This window comes from Haliotis asinina, chromosome 8, assembly GCF_037392515.1.
Source record: "Haliotis asinina isolate JCU_RB_2024 chromosome 8, JCU_Hal_asi_v2, whole genome shotgun sequence".
Lineage (NCBI taxonomy): Eukaryota > Metazoa > Mollusca > Gastropoda > Lepetellida > Haliotidae > Haliotis > Haliotis asinina.
This window is the reverse complement of record NC_090287.1, coordinates 22424626-22445272: the sequence shown is the minus strand read 5'-3', so window position 1 is coordinate 22445272 and position 20647 is coordinate 22424626. Positions and strand designations below refer to the sequence as shown.

The window sequence follows — 20647 nt, the reverse complement described above, 5'->3', positions numbered from 1 at the left end:
GTAGTTATTAGAGAGCAATTTGTTCTTGTGATTGATGATGTGAGTACAATGCAATCTTGGTCTCTTGGAGATGTTTTACGTTTTGGCACGCCCCTCTCTGGCAAAGACAGATAGCCTTAAGTACCACAGATGATCCTAGATATCAAGCTGACACTAACTTTAACCATAATATTGCGTCAGAAAAAGTTAGAAAGGGAAATATCTTGACGACAAAATATTTTCGACAGTTTATCATTTCGGATCATAGATCGTTATCAGGAAACGTGCGTCTTATTGCCTTTGATGACACGGTTAAACGGTGGCCTGCTCTAACACGAACATCAAGCTTCACCACGCGAATGTCCTGTCAAGGCTATCGCGTTAAATAAACATAGTAATCATTCATACTCTGAAGTGGTTCAGGAGCTAACACACCGCGTCAATAAATATTTATTCTCTCGTTAGAAAGAAATAGCATTGAACTGTCTTATGCATTGACATGACTAGTTTGAAATCGTTGTTCATCTGATTGCTAACGAATTTTACAGAACCGCACGAAAAATATAAAAAAAATCAATATTTTTTTTTGCTTTGATGTGATTGAAAAAGATGCGTTAGTATGTCAGGGATCAATTGTACAAGTCTATCAAACAATCACATGCATGCAGGCATGCATGGGTGTATGGATGCATGGACAGACAGACTGACAGGCATCTCAAACGAAACATGAGTCTCATTAACCATTAGACTTTTAGACTTTTCAGCTGATCTGAAATTTCTCGTGCAAAAGTGAAACCAGACGCTACAACAACTTTGGTTGAGTTCGAATCCCTTGCTTCATAAGAAAATGGTACTTACAAATGTTAAAGCTTAATAAAATCCTAATAAAATTCTTTATTTCATATTTCATGTCGAGGTTTAGGCAGCATGTCGTTAACTAAGACGTCACATACTGCCTCTGTTAGAACAGGTCGTGCAAGGATTCACAATTCATCTGGCTACTGGTTACAGCTGCTATGTGTTCTTTGCGCTCATTAAATGCATTTTTCTAACGTACAATGTGATCGATGTAAGATCAAGTCCGTACCAGAGAGCCATACTTTTCTAGCGACAGAGTCTCGTTTAGAAATTTGCACGATTTCCTGATTTCCGTTTGTCAGAGCACGCTGCACGACGTGTTTGCATGTGATTGGATCATCAAAGAGTACTGACTAATATCTATATATCCATTTGAATGAGCTGGTCTCAAAATTATGGACTGGGTATTGCATTAGGTTGCGCAACAGGACAGAACCCAGTCAATAGGAAACGCGACATGCGTGTACTGAATGTTTTGACATGCATGCACACACACACACACACACACACACACACACACACACACACACACACACACACACACACACACACACACACACACACACACACACACACACACACACACACACACACACACCCCTGTGAGAACGCATTTTCCGTTTATGTTTTAGGTTTATGCCTGCACCTATTAAGTTCAAGTATCGATTAATCTAAACACAGTCAGCATTTTTTTTATCCAAGAGTGATGACCGACTTTATTATGTAGTCTTGTTGAATGGCGGAGCCCTGTCGCATCTATGAGATCTGTAAGTAATCATATCTGGATCAGAAAAACAAGTGATCGATATTGTGAACAACGATCGATGTTAGCGGTATCATATTTCACGCAGTCAACACTGAGATCGAACACCCGATCGTTCTTGTAGTCTCCAAAGCCTAACACAGATTTGCGGGAACGAATTCTAACCCGGAAGTGGGGTTGATGGCGTGTTGATCTGTATACAGTTGGCAAGGATGTAAATGTCTTTAATTATGACCGTGGTGGACATCATCAGAAAACATGTGTCTACTGGAATTACGATATGACACAGAGAGGAAGGTTCATTTAATCAGTAAAAGGGGAAAACCCTACCACGTAACGCAGGTACAACGCACCGAAACAATCTCGCATAATTAATGTATTCTCCACCGTTTTAAAGAGACGCTTCATTTTCGCGCAGGAACGAGCGATTACTAGGTCAAATGAAAGCTCACGTGAGATCACCAAGGTAATTAGTTTGGGCTATTTCCTTCGACTTGTTTTCCGTTCCGATTATGGAAACAGTGTAGGTCGTTTACTGAAATGGGGGCGAATAAGCCAGCAGTATACCGCCGCCCATCCCAAATGAATGACCTCTGAAGTTAATTCGCTGCTTTATGCACAATCATTTGGAGAAATTGGATCATACTGGGAGCAAATAGAAATTCTGAGAAATATCAGTCGGCACACGTGACAAACATGTAAAATCATCCGCTAAGAAAAAATTGTTTAATGTTTTCATAAAATAAGTATTCTTATAGGGCGCTCAACGCATCTGCGTTTATGTGTTTCACTTATTAAATAAACTGCCCGTAAAGATCTGGGTTAAAATTAGTCTTCAGTAGCCCATGCTTGTCCTAAGAGGCGACTGACGGGATCGGGTTGTCAGGCTCGACGACTAGGTTGACACATGGCATTATATCCCTACTGTGTAGAACGATGCTCCTGCTGTTGATCACTGGATTCTCTGGTCGAGACTCTATTGTGTACAAACCGCCACCATTTAGCTGGAATATTGCTGAATGTGGCGTTAAACGACAACCCAACCCAAACAAAACATCAATGCTCTGCTTCATTGAAATCTTTTATGGTTAATGTGATGTGGTCGACCCAGTGATGCAGGCCCAAACACGCGAACTATGTAGGTGAGTCTTCTGACGTCTTGATTATTGAATTTCCGAATACGACGACCCAGCTATTCCCAAAGGTGCACAACTGGGGACAGATCTTGAAGAGCTGGAACTTCGTCACTAAAGTTCCCTCTTCGCCAGTTTCGCTCCTGCCAGTGTGGCACAGTCCTGGTTCATCTCAGTCTGACACGTCGGTGTTGGCACGCCAACGTCACGCCCTTGGAAGGTTGATTGGCACGGACACCGCGAATGCGGGGTCGTCTGGCCACAGTCTGTCTGCTGATTGGATGCCCAATGCTGTTGGCGCTTGATGACACCACAGGGACGTATCGGTTCGTTAAGTGAAATAGCCGTAAATACCGGTCTTCTTTTTAGGTAGTGACCTTCAGTCTACCACATTTTGGCTTAACTGCAGTACTGCCAGTCTGTCGTAGACGTGTGATAAGTCTTCCGATGGTGGATTTGCAGCATCCCATGGTCCTAGCCACATGCTCTTGTGTCTGTTCCATCTGTAACATACCGATTGCTGATTGCTCTCTCCCTCTGCTCTGGTGATAAACGAGGCATGTTCCTGGTTTTCACTCGACTAACATGATGTAAGAGAATAAACCTGGTTAGGTCTTATACCCTAATTTGGGAGGGTAACTTCGTGCAAAGTTTCCATTTTATTCGAGTAAATTCTTTTTTTGCCACAAAATACGAAATGCAAGTGCAAGTTTTCAGTGGGAATATACATGCTGTGTTCCAGAGATGTGTTTTTAGCTATTTTTAAACACACTGATAATTATTTTGACAATTTACAGTCGGTTTTATTTTGGTGGTGTTTCTTTTGGCCGCTAGTTTATATTAGGAACATGTGTTTATTAATCACTATCACACAGTGATATGCCTGGTACTCGCAAACGGTGAGTGTATGTAAATGTAAACACTGAAGGCTGGAGCGGTTGAAATATTGCGGAAAAGTTGACTGTTGGAGAGTTGGTGTCATACCTTATATCGTAAACGTCTTTAAGATGTTTTTGTCACTCTTTGCCATTCTATATTCATAGGTCTAAAAATGAAAAGCAGTCTCACTGGTCTCCTTAATTTCAAGCTCGAGCATTTATTATACATTCATATCTATCGACGACAATGGCCTTGGGAAGCACGATATGAATATAGGACTCCTAAACCGTTGAACTATACTTGATCGAGCACCTGCATTGTGCACAGAAGACCCTAACGCATCGGCGATGGTAAGCGAAAATAAGGTATAGTAGTTACGATCATCTGATCGTTATGGTCGCTGTATGTGGAACTTAGCCCAGCTGCGTGTCCATGATAAAGGGTTTTCGTTAATATCTTACGTTGGTCTCCCCTACTGCTATGCCCTCCCTAGGATTTTAAAGACCCATGAAGGAAATTTTGGCCTTCAGTAACCAATGCTTGTCGTAAGAGGCGACTCATGGGATCTGGTGGACAGGCTCGCTGACTGGGTTCATGCCATCATATCTCAGTTGCGTAGATCGATGTTCATGCTGTTGATCCCTGGACTGTCTGGTCCAAACTCGCAAAACTCGATTAATTACAGCCCGCTGCCATACAGATGGAATATCGATGAGTGCGGCGTAAAACTAAACTCACTCGTTCACTCAAAACCGTCGAATATTTATTCTTAAAACATGCCGTACTGACAGCCTAATGGTGACCTGGGGTTCCTATCATAAATTACCAAGGTGACCGTAAGCCACTAAGGTAACCATGGTGTAATGTTGAAGAATGGGAGTTTACATTTAATTGGTAAATGGTGCTTTGTGAATGGAGCCCTTGCTGATGATATCGGATGCGTTAAGAGTCAGTGAGTGTGTTTTACGGATCTTTCAGTAATAATCGAGCAATATTTCGGCGGGGGACACCAGAAATGGCTTCACACACTGTATCCATGTTTTGGAATCGAACCCGGGTCTTCGTTGTGACGAAAGAACGCTTTAGCCACTACGCTAACCGACCGTCCCCGATGTTGAGACACTATACTTCAAAGATATAAGCCGTCATTGAGTCACACAAGTTGGGTATAAGTAGCAATTTCTGAATTGCATCAGGTTGCAGAAGTCTTCTAAAGATAATGTAACACCATAAAAACCCGGTGCAAACAAAACTGGGCACACATTTAACTACAAATTCAGTTCTAAAGCTCTATGAACATATCTGTGTATTCACACGACGCGGAGAACTTGAAAAACATATCTGCCTTACATAACACAATATATGTTGTATACCGAGACGATACCCGGGAAACATCTCTCCAAACATACATATCACAATATACTATGTGAATCCTATATAATAGTCTAAACAGTGTTGTGTGGGACCAGTTATAACATATATATTCAGTCAGAAGAGTGAGTGAGTGAGTTTTGTTTTACGCCGCTTTTAGCTGTTTTCTAGCAAATCATGGCAAATCCTACATAAAGGAGTATGTTCGCGTCCGCGGTATAGTGTATCTATCCGTATCATTGTAAATATTAAGGATTACTGTTGCGTATCTTATATTTTTAAAGAATTCTATTCAAACTGAGTAGCATTTTTCGATTTACAAACAATGTAAAATAGCATTAACTTTTGATGCGATTTTGTTTTATTTACAAATACCTCACTAAGACCCCAGCTCTCTTACAGTTTTTCATATTCATGAAGAGATATTATTTATTTACACAACAAAAAGCGATATCCCTCACCTATCTTTTTCACTAATTTGGGTTAGAATTCATGTCCCCTGAACTCGCTTCGATAATGTTTCCTGTTCAGGTTAAAATGAACTATATAGTGAAGAGGATCGCAACAGTCATGCTGTTCTGTCGTGGAAGCGCACAACTGAGAATGTAACATTTAAACTACACTTTTTCGAACATTCATCTACGCACAGGAGAATTGCAGGTTCCTTGTTTGGCAACCTGTTATTAGAAAAGGAGCTGGTTTTCTGATCGAACGGTCGAGATCCCCATGATCACTGCCTGAAGGTTATAAGATAAGATGAGATAAGGTAACAACAATGTGGGAACAATAACGACGGGTATTCTCGGTAAGTGCAGAGGAGAAACCAACATGGTAGATAGTAAAAGTGTAACCAACATGAATAAACATCCCATTTAGACAGGACTTGCAACTGATTTCATCTCCCACTGGATTCTTTATCGGTTTCAGTTGAGTCATAATCGGATTATTCGAATGGCTCCATTCAGACAATTTCAACCACTATTTTTGCCCCTGTTCCGAACAGTGGAATCTGTTTCGATAGGCAGATTGACTAGCGCTACCGTGTGTCATGGGATCGTCGTGATTGTTCTCTTGCAAAAGAAAGACAATTGTAGAGTATACATATATAACATTGACATTTACAGCTCAAGGACCTGTTTTTACTTAAGTCAAAAACAGAAGGTTTAACATACACTTGGATGGCTTGTTTTCTACCTATAATGATCGATATTGGTCGTCAATCATGAAGCCACAATGAAGAAATAGCTGAGATGCGTTTCAACTTTCATTGCATCGTTTATCACAGATGCCATCATGTATGTATATACATATATTTCTTCACATCATAAGCACTTTGCAAGTTAATAGAGGAGACGAGACCCTTTCCAAAGCCACAAACACTATCCTGTCAGTGGCGAGATCGTTTGCACTGTTGCGAGTTTGTCATGAGTGAGTGAGTTTAGTTTAGGACTAGGCTACCCCACCGCCATCATGAGGATGTGCTTAGCTAGGAATGACTGAAATAGTGGTGATACCGCATGTTATACGGATAGGTAAGTGTATCCTGCCCCATTGATCTTGTAGGTCAAGAACACTTACACAGTCGAGGCAATCGTCCACTTGAAAACAACGTGGAAATGCATGCTAGGCGTCAAATAGGGTTCTGCTTAGCACATAATTATGATGCGTCACATTTGCAAACATACACATTTTGTAGTTTATAGAATGTTGCCACTGTTGGCTCATGGAATGCTATGCAATAAAGTATCTTATCTTACCTTATCTTTCTACTTAACAAAACTTAAAAACTTTACTGATGCTTTGAATGCTGTTAAAATGAATTATTGTCTGAACATGTACATAGATATATTAAGTTCACTGAAATATTTGTTACAGGACTGGAGCTCTCCGATTATGGAATGAAATAATGGACAAGTTGACTTAAAGGAAGCTGCAGCCATCCCACTTGTATTCATGTAGACAGGTATTTAGTCTCTCTGAACCTGTAAGCACACATCTTCTTCATTTGTAATTCTATCTTATTTCTGTTTCTAGATTTTGAACAGATGGGTAACCGAGAGGAAGGGAAGATTCTATGTATATAACTACCTTAATTTTACATAGATTTTACGTAAAAGTCCAGCATTTAAAACACTGCGTTTTGAGGGAAATTTCAGATGTCATTTGACTATAAGCCATATGGTTCCCTCGTCAGCAAGTAACCAACCAATCAGCATGTTAGTGATGGTTGTCTCTTGCAGGTATCAGAGGTGAAGTGAACTTAATTCTCCCTATGGTACAAGCTTGACGGAGTCCAGTATAACATAAGCATGGCGACTTTATGTGAAATAGTCACTCAAAAGCATTAAACATTTATTCAGAGAAAACTGATGATGTCTTCATTGAGCCTTGATCTTTACACTGCTACAAGAGCTCGTTACCGTTTATTCAAGTCTGGTGTTTTCGGAAAGGTTTTTAAGCTATATGAAACAAAAGAGACTTGTGAACCATTAAATAAAGCTTATGTTGATTGGTTATATGTGCATTCCATTTATGGATAACTGAACTAAAGTATGACGAAAGCCATACCATCAGATTAAGCCAGAATGTTGTACAGTTGAAGCTGTAAAAAGCGGCATCTGTCCAATGCGGCAAGTTGTCAACATTGGCGTAAATTCTCATCCCCGTAATTTATCATCAGCTCTAAAACTCTAAAATCCAGCACACTGATTAAACCTGATTGTTTCTTCAGTCCCACTGAGTGCCGGGTTAGACAGCTTCCACTGTACTCACATCCGAATGATTTAAAAGGTACCACAAGCTTCGATGATTCAATTCCCATATGAGCAACTCATTCAAAAAGAGACTCCCCGTCCGTTAGTCTTGAAATTGTCAGTTTGTCGCCCTCCAGGATCGTGATGACGGATTGGATATTGGAATCGCGACGTGACTTCGGTCAGTGAATCTGTCTACACACGAAACATACTCGTATGGTGTGTATGATGAGGAATTCAGTCTATATACGTCTCCAAAGATGTACTTAATCGCCGGAATATTTTGTGAACGCACGCAGTGCATCGGTTTTGCCGGCAGTCATGAAGAATCTCTTTATAGCTAGACGGAGCATTCACCAGGTGGACAGTGGCAATCGATCCGCAATCAGTAACAGTAATGTTTTGGTCATAAAATCTCAGATGTTCTTGATATTCTATATTAAGTCAGAATGAAGAAACCCATGCAGTATTTCAGGTCAGTGAGTAGCAAAATAAAATTAAACTGGTGTAATATAACCTTTATCGCGAAGACATTTGCAACAGTATTATGCATCATCCTAATAACAAAATAATGACCTGAAATGTACTTATAATTACGAAGCAGAATTTCAAAAGCAGCTGGTCCGATTTAGTCATGTGCTAAATGACTTTTATTGCCATTTAAAATAATGCTCCTTGTGATTTACAACTTGCATTTCTCACCTGTCTGGGTGCAATCGAACAATTTTCAGCGCGACAAAGACTTATGCGTAACATATGTTACATCTTGGGTTACACTCTCTTAGTAAAGTTCATAGTCTAGTACATTTTTGGTTTGAGTTCCACGCGGATTCGAACCCACACCCTGAGAGTCAATTGCCAGCACACAAAGCCTAACCTGCTCTGTAAAAATATCTAGCCGCTTAACACGCTCATACATCTTTCTCCTTGTCGCAGTTAATATTAGACGAATATGTTAATTTGTGGTTTGTTATCCATACATTCATATCATACACCAGTTAGAATAATCATGTACAAATCACGCTGAAGAAGCCGGGAAGTTTTTTTTGTCCAATCAACCCACTTTTGCCCTTGGACATGTTAATTCTAACAGTCCTTGAGCTTATTTCATGCCACTAGCCACTGTTGGCATCTTTTAGACCCGGAATCAACATGCCTTCACTAATAGAGCTAGCGCCATTGGCGTTAGGCCGTGAATCTTCATAACCCTCGCATTGTCTTTCAGGGTCTGGTACTTGACATTTGACTATTCACCAAGGCAGCGTCGACTGCATATTTTCATGCCAATCTCCACATCTATACTGTGGCCTCGTGTAGTTTGCCCAATGGCGCTACTGATTAGAACCGAATTGGATAATTTTTGTTCTGACTAACTCGTTCGCGATCTTCCTCGTTCGGCGCAATGGGAACAAATCAGTGGTCACTGCGCTAATTGGCAAACGCGGCCTGCGTGGTCTTGGGAACCGTCTATAAAGGCTACGGTCCGTAGTTTCAGTGGCTAAGACCGAATAACTCTGTCATCACGTCAAAGCATCTAGACCCCAGTCCCAGACAATGGGATTCGGCTCCGATCACGGCCCTATTATGCCGTAATGGTAGGAAAGACCAGGCTCTCAACGATGGCCTTTCCATGGTGTGCTTAAACCTGACATAACGCATACTGTCGTCAGACTGGGCCTAACGCACATGCTGTAGCCAAGAACATGGAACCAGTATTACTTCGAATAATATACAAATACAATTTCGAACATGAAAGTAGGTTAATTTCCTGTATGTACATGCATTTTGTTTCTTATTTCAAATTACGCATATTTACAGTGTTCGATTTCAGAATTTCGGCTCAAGCAACTGCACCAACACGTGATTACTTGTTGCTTGAGGCAATATGTCAGTCAGGTACAACAGCACAAAGACCTGTCACACCAAAACCATGTAACGTTGTCACGCCAACACCATGTATTGTTGGCACACCAACACGATGTATTGTTGCCGTACCAACACCATGTAGTCCTGGCATACCAACACCATGTAGTGCTCTCACACCAACATCATGTATTGTTGTCACACCAGCATCATGTAGCTCTGTCACACCATCATCATGTATTGTTGTCACACCATCACCATGTATTGTTGTCACACCATCATCATGTATTGTTGCCACACCATCATCATGTATAGTTGTCACACCATCACCATGTATTGTTGTCACACCGTCACCATGTATTGTTGTCACACCATCATCATGTATTGTTGCCACACCATCATCATGTATTGTTGTCACATCAACATCATGTAGCTCTGTCACACCAACATCATGTATTGTTGTCACACCATCACCATGTATTGTTGTCACACCAACATCATGTATTGTTGTCACACCATCATCATGTATAGTTGTCACACCATCACTATGTATTGTTGTCACACCGTCACCATGTATTGTTGTCACACCATCATCATGTATTGTTGCCACACCATCATCATGTATTGTTGTCACATCAACATCATGTAGCTCTGTCACACCAACATCATGTAGCTCTGTCACACCAACATCATGTATTGTTGTCACACCATCACCATGTATTGTTGTCACACCAACATCATGTATTGTTGTCACACCATCACCATGTATTGTTGTCACACCAACATCATGTATAGTCACACCATCACCATGTATTGTTGTCACACCATCACCATGTATTGTTGTCACACCAACATCATGTATTGTTGTCACACCATCACCATGTATTGTTGTCACACCAACATCATGTATTGTTGTCACACCATCATCATGTATTGTTGTCACACCAGCATCATGTAGCTCTGTCACACCAACATCATGTAGCTCTGTCACACGGACATCATGTATTGTTGTCACACCAACATCATGTATTGTTGTCACACCATCACCATGTATTGTTGTCACACCAACATCATGTATTGTTGTCACACCATCACCATGTATTGTTGTCACACCAACATCATGTATTGTTGTCACACCATCACCATGTATTGTTGTCACACCATCACCATGTATTGTTGTCACACCAACACCATGTAGTGTCGTCACACCAAAACCATGTAGCTCTGTCACACCAACATCATGTAGTGTTGTCACACCAAAACCATGTAGCTCTGTCACACCAACATCATGTTGTGTTGTCACACCAATACTATGGAATGTTGTCACACCAACACCATGTGCCTCTGACATACCGACATCATGTAGTGTCGCCAAACCAACACCATGTAGTGTTGTCACACCAACATCATGTAGCTCTGTCATACCATCACCATGTCGTATAGTAACGCCAGTACTATGGATTCTTGTCACACCAACACCCTGTAGCTCGGTCACACCAACATCATGTACTGTTGTCACACCAACACCATGTAGCTCTGTCACACCAACATCATGTAGTATTGTCACGACAACACCATGTAGTGCTGTCTCACCAACATCATGTAGTGTTGTCACACCAACACCATGTACCTCTGTCATACCGACATCATGTAGTGTCGCCAAACCAACACCATGTAGCGTTGTCACGCGAATATCATGTAGTGTTGTCACACCAATATCATGCATTGTTGTCACACCAGCATCATGTAGCTCTGTCATACCAACACCATGTAGTATAGTAACGCCAGTACTATGGATTCTTGTCACACCAACACCATACAGCTCTGTCACACCAACACCATGTCGTGTAGTCACGCCAATACTATGGATTGTTGTCACACCAACACCTTGTAGCTCTGTCACACCAACATCATGTCTTGTTGTCACACCATCATCATGTACTGTTGTCATACCAACATCATGAAACTCTGTCATACCAACACCATGCATGGCTGTCACACAACACCATCTAGTGTTGTCACACTAAAACCATGTAGTGTTATTACACCAGAACCAAGTAGTGTCGTTACTCCAACACGTTGTTACTTCAAAATTATAAGGTTTTGTCAACATTTTTACATGTACTGAGGAATACATTTGCTCATATATCCAGCTCGTCTAATAAATGTACATACGTGAATGTGTACTTCGTCTTGTACTGAATGTGATAGATGAACACTCTCTAAATCCTTTCTTCAAACACTACATCTTTTGTGAGCATTCCTGCGGCATAGAGTCGTGTTTCCCATATGCTATTCGTGACTAACTATGCACATTAAGTCATACAATCAGTGCGAGTGACCCTTGTTCGCATTAACAAATTATTATCTATAGCTGCAGGAAATAATGAAACCACCTACAGTGCCTTCAGTTTGTTTGCACGGGTTTACGATGCAGTGACATAGTGGCCATCGACCAATGGCGTAGTCTTTGTTCATGGCAACCCATTTTGCATTATGATTACAATTCCGGGGTTGCATTTACGCGTTACGATTGGTCAGGTTATTCGTATTAATTTCACGACACATTGAAGCCAAAGGTTTGCAATTACAATGGCCAGTGCCACATGTGGACAGTAACAATACTACAGCAATAGTATCTGCTGCATTTTTCCTTTCGTAAAATAATGCAACTACACAAAAATAGCACCTCCTACAAACCGTGAAATTCCCTCCTCACATGCATTGCCAGCAATAGCTATTGGTGAGAGCTGCCAGTTCCAAATGGTATTTCCCGGCTTGCCTGGCAGATATGAACACACGGTTTACCTCAGAGATGGGATTTATAGGTATAATAGGTACACATGGTGGACACTTTCAGAATTCAGTGATACATTCTAAACCAGTTGGCCTTTCCAGTCCAGCGCAATATATTTCTCCGGATAATCGAAACGTATTGTTCCCAGGCATTTGTATATTATGTTTATTCAATGTCTAGTTGTCATTACATCCCTATTAACGCATAACGGATATATATGACGCTCACCCATTTCCTATACCCATTTCCTCGTCTTTGACGAGTTGAGTTGATTACAGACTAATGAGTTGATTTCTTAAATTGTGACTAATTCACATATGTTCTACTTATCGTAATCGTAAGATTTTTAAAAGTATTTGTCGTAGGTATTGTAATGTTGAAGTTTGCATACTCATTCGTCCATATGTGTAACAATTTCTTCTTTGTCCATGCTCATGTTATGTGGTTTACACATGTATATCACGTGCGTGTTCAGCATGTCTTTAATCTGTTCATATACACCTACTCTGAGAGTAGTACGTACAGCCAGTACAACACAGTTCATCATGTGTATTCGTAACTACTGGCAATCAAGGATAAGCTAGACCGGTGCCTAGATTAGGGAGAAGTAGGTGGTGCACGGCAATGAGCAGTCCCATTTGGTTTGTGAAGAGGTAGAACAGGTGGCTATTTCACGTGTTTTACATGACGTAGTTGCACGTCATGCTCACTGGATTCTTACTTGTTCGGTGTAGTCGGTAATACACTACACTTGATCTCGGACAAGCTGGGGCCTCTTCGCTCACGATGGCAAACACCAGTGGGCGGCACTCATACATGCTAATGCGGGTCAAATGTCAGATCGATGCTCAACTTATCCATGTTTGCCAGTAATACCTTTTACCACAATCACACATTTCACAAGCTCTTTGCAAATTCGTAAGTGGTACGTATGGCCAATATAACGCATTTCTTTCCGTCCTTGGGAAAATTCGCAACTAAGGTAAGTATAGCAAGTATAACACGTTTTCATCATGTCCTTTGCGAATTCGTAACTAGTAGCACATCAGTCCTTAGACGGATTGAAAGGAGTGAGAAATTATTTCTATGGATGAAACTCTGCATAACTCATTTGTTCTTGATCGATTTGGCTATCACGCTCGCTTCTAGAGGCCAGCGGTAATGGTGCGAAGAATGGACATGTGCTTTGAGACTTGGTCCTGTGATAGCTCTTGTCATGTTCAGTTCACAAGCGGTTTTGTCTCAGTCTGGCTAAGTGTCAAGTGCAGCAGAACGGGAAACAGTAGAATGCAATTATATTTTCCTACAACTCATTAAAGTCTTGAAATCCAACACATCATTCACGATATCAAATTCAAGCAGTTTGAGAAGCACACGGGCGTGGTGCACAGCTATCCGTATCTAGCAGCACTACAGCATGTCTGTGAGGCAGATCAGGGCGTGTCAGTATCATGACTAGGTGAGTGGGTATGCTTGTACGCGGCTTTTAGTGACATTTCAGCGGTTTGTAAATAATCGAGTCTGGACCCGACAATCCCGTATCCCAACAGCATGAACATATCTACCCAAGTGGGATACGATGACATATGTCAACCCAGTCAGCGAGTCTGACCGCCCGATCCCGTTAGTCGCCTACGACAAGCATTGGTTGCCGACGCTCCATTCTAACCCGGATCTTCACGGGCAGTTGACATAAAAGGTAAAACACACAAAACGCAGATGAACGCCTTATGTCTTAAGACCAATTCTATCCCGGTACTGCACTGGTGATAAGACATTACAAATAACACCGCTCAAGGTGGAATATAGCGTTCCTTGTCAGAGGTGGAAGGTTTTTGAGACTGGTGTGTGACTCCACAAAGAATCTACCTAACCAGACACATTCGGGTATGGCCCCAATAACTTTTGACACAATCTCAAAAAGAAATGTCTTAGTACCAAAGGTTCATATCCTTCGTGCAATTTGTGTCACTAAATTAAGGTATATAGATGTAGGCATTTTATAGATTTTCAAACAAGTAGATTTCCATCAAATTGGGAGATATGGAACGACACCGTGAGAACAAGAAGGTACATTGCTTATGTTTTTATGGACGATCGGTGAGCTCTCTAGAAAACATTGTGTAATTTGATTTACGGATCTGTCAATCTGACTGCAGCCTGAGCCTCCGAGAATCTGCTGTCGATCTGGGGAGTCGTCGAGTCTAATTACTTGGGACAGCTTGCTGTTTCTTTTGGTTGTAGCATCGGTGGCGCTAAGCTCAGGCCATTTTGAACTTGGAAAAACTGTATTATCATTGGCTAATCGAATTCCGGAAGGGATCACGCTGTGACATCCGAGTGATGCTAAGGATGTCTTGTGCAAAATGAAAGATTTCTGGAAGACATCAACAAATAGCACTAGTTGAGAAGCAAGTAGTGCCCTATAATCCCAACAAAACAAAGGATTTATACGTCACTGCGCATATGTACGTGAACATGCACATGCACATGCACACGCATACACACACGCATACACACACGCACACATGCAATTATAACTATAGATACACACTCCACGAAAGTTACCTTCGATACATATATAGGAATCATGACCATGTGATAACGTAACGGAGGTGGTGATATTGTCTCTGGTTCTTGTATTGTGGGCAGTAATCATGAGATCTTTATCATTATAAAAGAACGAACCCAATATATGTTTCTGCTACAAAGTAATGACGATGTATGGTCCCCACGGCTATTCAGTACAGACTTTACAAAGACTTAAACAAATCTCTAAGGTAATATTTACCAGTTTAAATGATAATTTCTGAAAGAAAATAAACAATTGGCTGGGGATCTTAGATGTACGGTCCTCTTATCTAAACTTTGATTAAGATTAGCTTACAACGTGAAGTATTCTTTAGATGGATGTACAGTGTATACAGAGCTGCCATATCCTGGGTATTCTGGCACTGGTTCAACATTTGATCACCCCACATTCTTCAGTTATTTATATATATTCTGAACCTTCGTACTACAGCAGATTGAACTTACCAACCACATGTATCGTCATTCAAATAGACAAAATGGGGCAATAACATTGTTCGCTTTCTTTGCAGTTGTACATTAGTTCTATGATACCACTGTGGTCATATATATATTTCATCGCTATTTGAGATATGCACGTATCATGTCTAGAACATATTATGTTCTATTTGTGATAGTTCCACAGCAGTAAGAACATTTGTTTCTAAACGACCATTTTAACGACACTTTTAATGGATAATTTCGCCCATAAAATATTCCTTCGAGCAGTACCGTCACTATTACCCCGTCTATTTTAACGCAACATAACGAAATTACAAACGTTAATATCTTTAAGCGTTCATATTTATTCCAATAAAATTGTATAATCCATGAAATGCATGCTTGCAGCGTGACAGAAAATACTGCTCGCGCCTAGCGAACGGACATCAGATGTGACGGGGAAATATTTATCTTTTCAAGAAATGGTGTTTATGCAAGTATGCATACAACCATCCGATCCAATTATAATAACCTAACTCAGTTACTTAGGTAACAATGATGACATATTGATTCTTGTACGGGGTACACTGTGTCACAGGTTAGTGATACAGTACGCCTGATACAGTATCAACGCGTAAAAACACATACACTACAGATTATTCAAATGAGTTGGGCAGAGAGAGATTAAAAGAATATTTTATGCTTAGTTGAATATGCTCCGATATGGGTGGCATAATGTACCCCACAGATAACAGTTTAAACCAATGTGTTTTTCGTTTATGTTAGGCACGGTGTGATACATAGAGTATTCTCTTTTGCCATGAAAATATCATCTTTGGTTTTAAATGTAAAAAAGTAAGCTACTTAATGTGGTAATTCTACTAGTGAAATATACGTTGTATAATATAAGCCTAATACAGAAGGCCAAATTTTAGATTTTTCGAAATACTTATCTACCATGCTATACAGTCAATGTGCCGAATTGGAGAGCTGATGATAAATGTACAAGCCACGGAAGGGACTTGGATTTTATGCCGGTAATGACAACTTGCTGGATTAGACAGATGCCGGTTTTGACAGCTTCCACCGTATAGCATTTTCAAATGCAAAACAGTAAAATGCAATGCCCTTTGTGACAATGTGACCAACATTACTTCCTTGTCGTTAGACCTAGTTTGATCTATGTTTACCATACAGTTGAGACAGTGTAAAAACATTTAGATATGATGCTATGGTGTGAACAAATGGCTCTACCGAATACTTCAAGAAATCTTCAAGCAACGCTGAACGTGTGCTACCCATTTGGAAGGTATTTATCACATGTTTGTATATGGTTTTGAAGGACAGAAATGTCAATTCTGGTGTGTATGGTTTATGGAGAATGTGCAGGATTCTTCAAACTTTAAGGCATTTAGGAATTGGTGTAGTGATACTAGAAAAACTTCTTGATTTATTTTTCACAATGTTTCTGGGTTAGTTCCTGTCACTTCTTCTTGGGATGACGAAGGGCTAAGAATTCGGAGAAAGTGTTCTGACGCACTAAAGATACATTTGTGTGTCAGATTGTAGAACTTCAATCGAATCTTTAGCGTTTTTTTAGAATTCACACTGTTCTCCCGCGCGTCTGAAATACTTTTTGTAAATTTGAAACTGAATTATTAAGTATGAGATAGTGAATTGGTGGTACATTTGCTGGACCCAGCAATGTATCGATCTTTCTACGGACTTGTATGGAACTATTGACTCCAGTACTGCACGAATATATCTGTAAGTTTCAGTTAACCTAAATATCGGTAGTACTGAGGCATGAGGTGGGCCGATTCCTTTCGTGAGTGCACACTCTGTCCGTACATACAAACATTCCCTCATTTTGCTAAGCCGTATGAAAGCAACGAACCCTCCTTTCTATATGCTGACACCATTGAGTGAAGAAATACGTTGAGATGACAGTCCTCTAACTATGAGTTATCCTAGTGTATCAAGCAAAAAAACGCAAATCCTTAACCTCGTTTAGTATCACTATAAGAAATGTTTGCTTAGCCAAATGAAAGATATTTCGCTCCAAACCAATTAAGGCCTAGACGTCGCTCTTGAAGTCAGTGTTTGTCCTTTGATCAAGGATCATAGGGTTCAGTTCCATAATATTGCACAAAGCACTCTCCAACATTTCTGATGTTTAACAGCAGGCTTTCTATGTAGCCTGTGTGCATATATAACTGCCCCACAAATTGGACAAGGGTATGCTATAAGTGAATGTAAACAGGGAACACGAATGTGGTTTGCCGAATTCGGTGCTGGGCAAACACGAACAGTAGGTCTTCACATCTCGTCCATGTGATATTCAGTGTCAGACAATTATAACTAATATGCTAATTTTATCTACTGGTTTAACTAACAAGTATCAAAAGATATCAGTGGAAATTTGTGGATGAGTTTCTGCATTACTCCTTTTTTAAGTGTTCAGGCTCTGGTCCCGATTTCTCGAAACAAACTTAAGTCTGAGTTTTGGCTTAAGTTCAAGTTTTCAGCTGTTTCAAATTGTCAAACTCAGTTTGAGATTTGAGTAAAACTTAAGTTTGTTTCGAGAAATTGGGCCCTGGTACAGTTTTCAAACAGTTTACGATGGACATGTGGGTAATATTTCCAAATCTGACCAATACAATGTTCTGTTCCCTATTCCCCTGTATGTTCAGTTAAACATGTGTCTTTCCTTTGCATGTGTTTGTGACACGTGGCATTGGTTTATCACACAGCTCTTTAAGACAACAGCATAAAATAAATTAGGTTTTCGTCAATAGACCCTCGGGTATATCCAGGATCAGATCATTTAATTCCCCTTCTCTTTTTTAGCAACTTTATGTGTATGACAGCAAACAGATATGACGCAAGTGCTACGAAACACCTGTTCCAGACTATATAGGGAAGCAGGGAACAAGACTTGATCACAAATTTAACTATGGGCATTAGACAGATGAATAAAGAACGACGGAAGCTTAACTGTGCCATTGGCTGCTGAATGGGTCTCAGTGTTACAGGTATCAGAACCACCAGAGATTTGGGCTCCGTGTTATATGGTCCTCTGTCTACGTGCCTCTCAGACATGCAGCTTTGCCTCAAGGTCTAACCTCATTGCAGGTTCTACTTCCTTCAAAAGAGTTGCGTGATAAGACGGGGCTCAAGATTCAAGACGGCTCTGCTTGATATAGATACTTACACCCAGACATGGAACATATGCAGGATAATACCGTTGCGTTGAGTTCAAAGAATAGTTTGACGAATGTAATCGGTTGAAAACTGCGATGTGCTTGTTTTATTCACGCTGTTTCAAATGTGAATACATGTCAGTAAGGATTGTGGGGTAGGCCAGAGTTTAAAGCGTTCGCTCGCTGGGCTCGAGTCCCCACAAAGGTACACTGGGTGAAGCCCATTTCTGGCGTCCCCATAGTGACAGTATTGCGTCGCTGCAGTACTGCTAAAGACGGCGTAAAACTAAACTCACTCGATCACTCACATGCCAAAGAAAGCCTAAACCTGAAAATAAACACATGAGCGAGGTTGGCATTAAGCTGCTTTGAACAACATCTCATTTACATCACGTACCGTCAGATGCATGTGGGTGAAGAGATGAGTCTTGGGCGTTTGAAACTCATCTGGTTAAAATACCAGAACTATTACGGGATGCAAACCTGCAGTCACATGGAACTAAAATATGTGTATAAGGGGCGTAAATCTGCAGAGTAAATTGTGATGCCTTTGACCATTGCGTCATCTGTGCTCCATCGCCAAGAATTCTATCTATGTCCTTATTATATATGCAACCCGAAAATGAAACACACTTCGTGTAGGAAGGCATTACTTATGAATGCAGAGGCGCGCGTTGTGGTTAATGACACATTTAGTATTCTGAAACCCTTGAGGTGACTAAGGAACATATTTGATCTAAAATGTTCGTGTGATGTGGCGTTAAAATTGGACACTGTAATTATGGGCCTTTACACTGCGTCCAGTATTGCGAATGCCTAACTGCAACGTACGAACAGAAAGTGTCAGTGGTGGGTCTTATAGACTGAAAGTGTTGCTTAACGCCAGTGACAGCAGTTGTCAGCAGGCCAGGCCATGCGAACCAATGACTGACGGCGATAGCAGAACTCGAAGCAGTATTAGTACCACTATAAATCAGCGACGTTACAGGAAACTGACAAATCGACATTTTACTTCTGCTGATACCCGTGAAGATCCGGGTTAGTACTGGTCTTCAGCTTGCTTAAGAGGCAGGTAAGGGAATCGGATGGCCTGATTTGCTGACTTGGCTGACAGATGTAATCGTATCCCTGAGTAAATCGATGCTCATTTTGTTGAACAATGGATTGTCTGGCCCAAACTCCATTATTTACAGAGTGTCGCAATCTAGCTTGAATATTGCCGAGTACAGGGTTAAACAACAAACAAACAACCCTTATACTGACAAATATAAACATGGCTGTTATCCATGTTACAGAAGATCAAAACTAAAAAGACGGGGAGCTCCGCGAGTCCTATTTCTTCAGACTTCACATAACATGATTCCCTTCTGTATCAAATGTCCATGTTTTTCATGAAAACGCGGTGTCACAAAGTAATTACACCATTTATCAGATAACACGGTCGGTACCAAATCAGATGTTAATTAAGACCTGCAGCTGGTGTATCATTCAGTCTGCAGAATTTCATTAACCACACACGCATGTAGTAAAACATGTCTCATGTTCATTCATTTTCTGTATAAAATAACAAAGGAGCTCTTCTAACTAAAATCTTGGTGAACCTTCAAAACGAACTCGTTTTGACATATATGTCAGGGTTAGGAAGAATTCAAGAGGTTTCTTCACGATTTTCAAGAGCCTCCATACATGAATCCAATATTTCCGTTCACATATAACGAGGATAGAAATGCTAGAGAACGAAAGAAGTGTGATATGCCCGATGATGATGTCTTCTTGTACAAGGTCGGCGAGGTAATTACACGGCAGTAAAAGAGGGGACCATCTGCTGCCATGTCACAGAGTCTAAAACATGTGGTAAAGAACGATTTTAAAGAGCGTGCTCGATCCCTCGGCATTTGTAACTGTCGTATATGTACACAAGACGAGAAACAGTCAGAAGATGCAACCTTAGAGTGAAAAATGCATCATTTTCATTGTGGGTGTTTGGTATCCGAATCATAGAGCACGTTTTATCATTGTGTTACAAGATATATACACCA

The 20647-nt window shown here is 40.7% G+C and overlaps 1 protein-coding gene across 1 annotated transcript in view; it reads right to left on the bottom strand.

Moving 5' to 3' along the window:
• Positions 1-20647, bottom strand: part of LOC137294545 (lutropin-choriogonadotropic hormone receptor-like) — a 103494-nt gene that overhangs the window by 36486 nt on the left and 46361 nt on the right. The window lies entirely within an intron of this gene.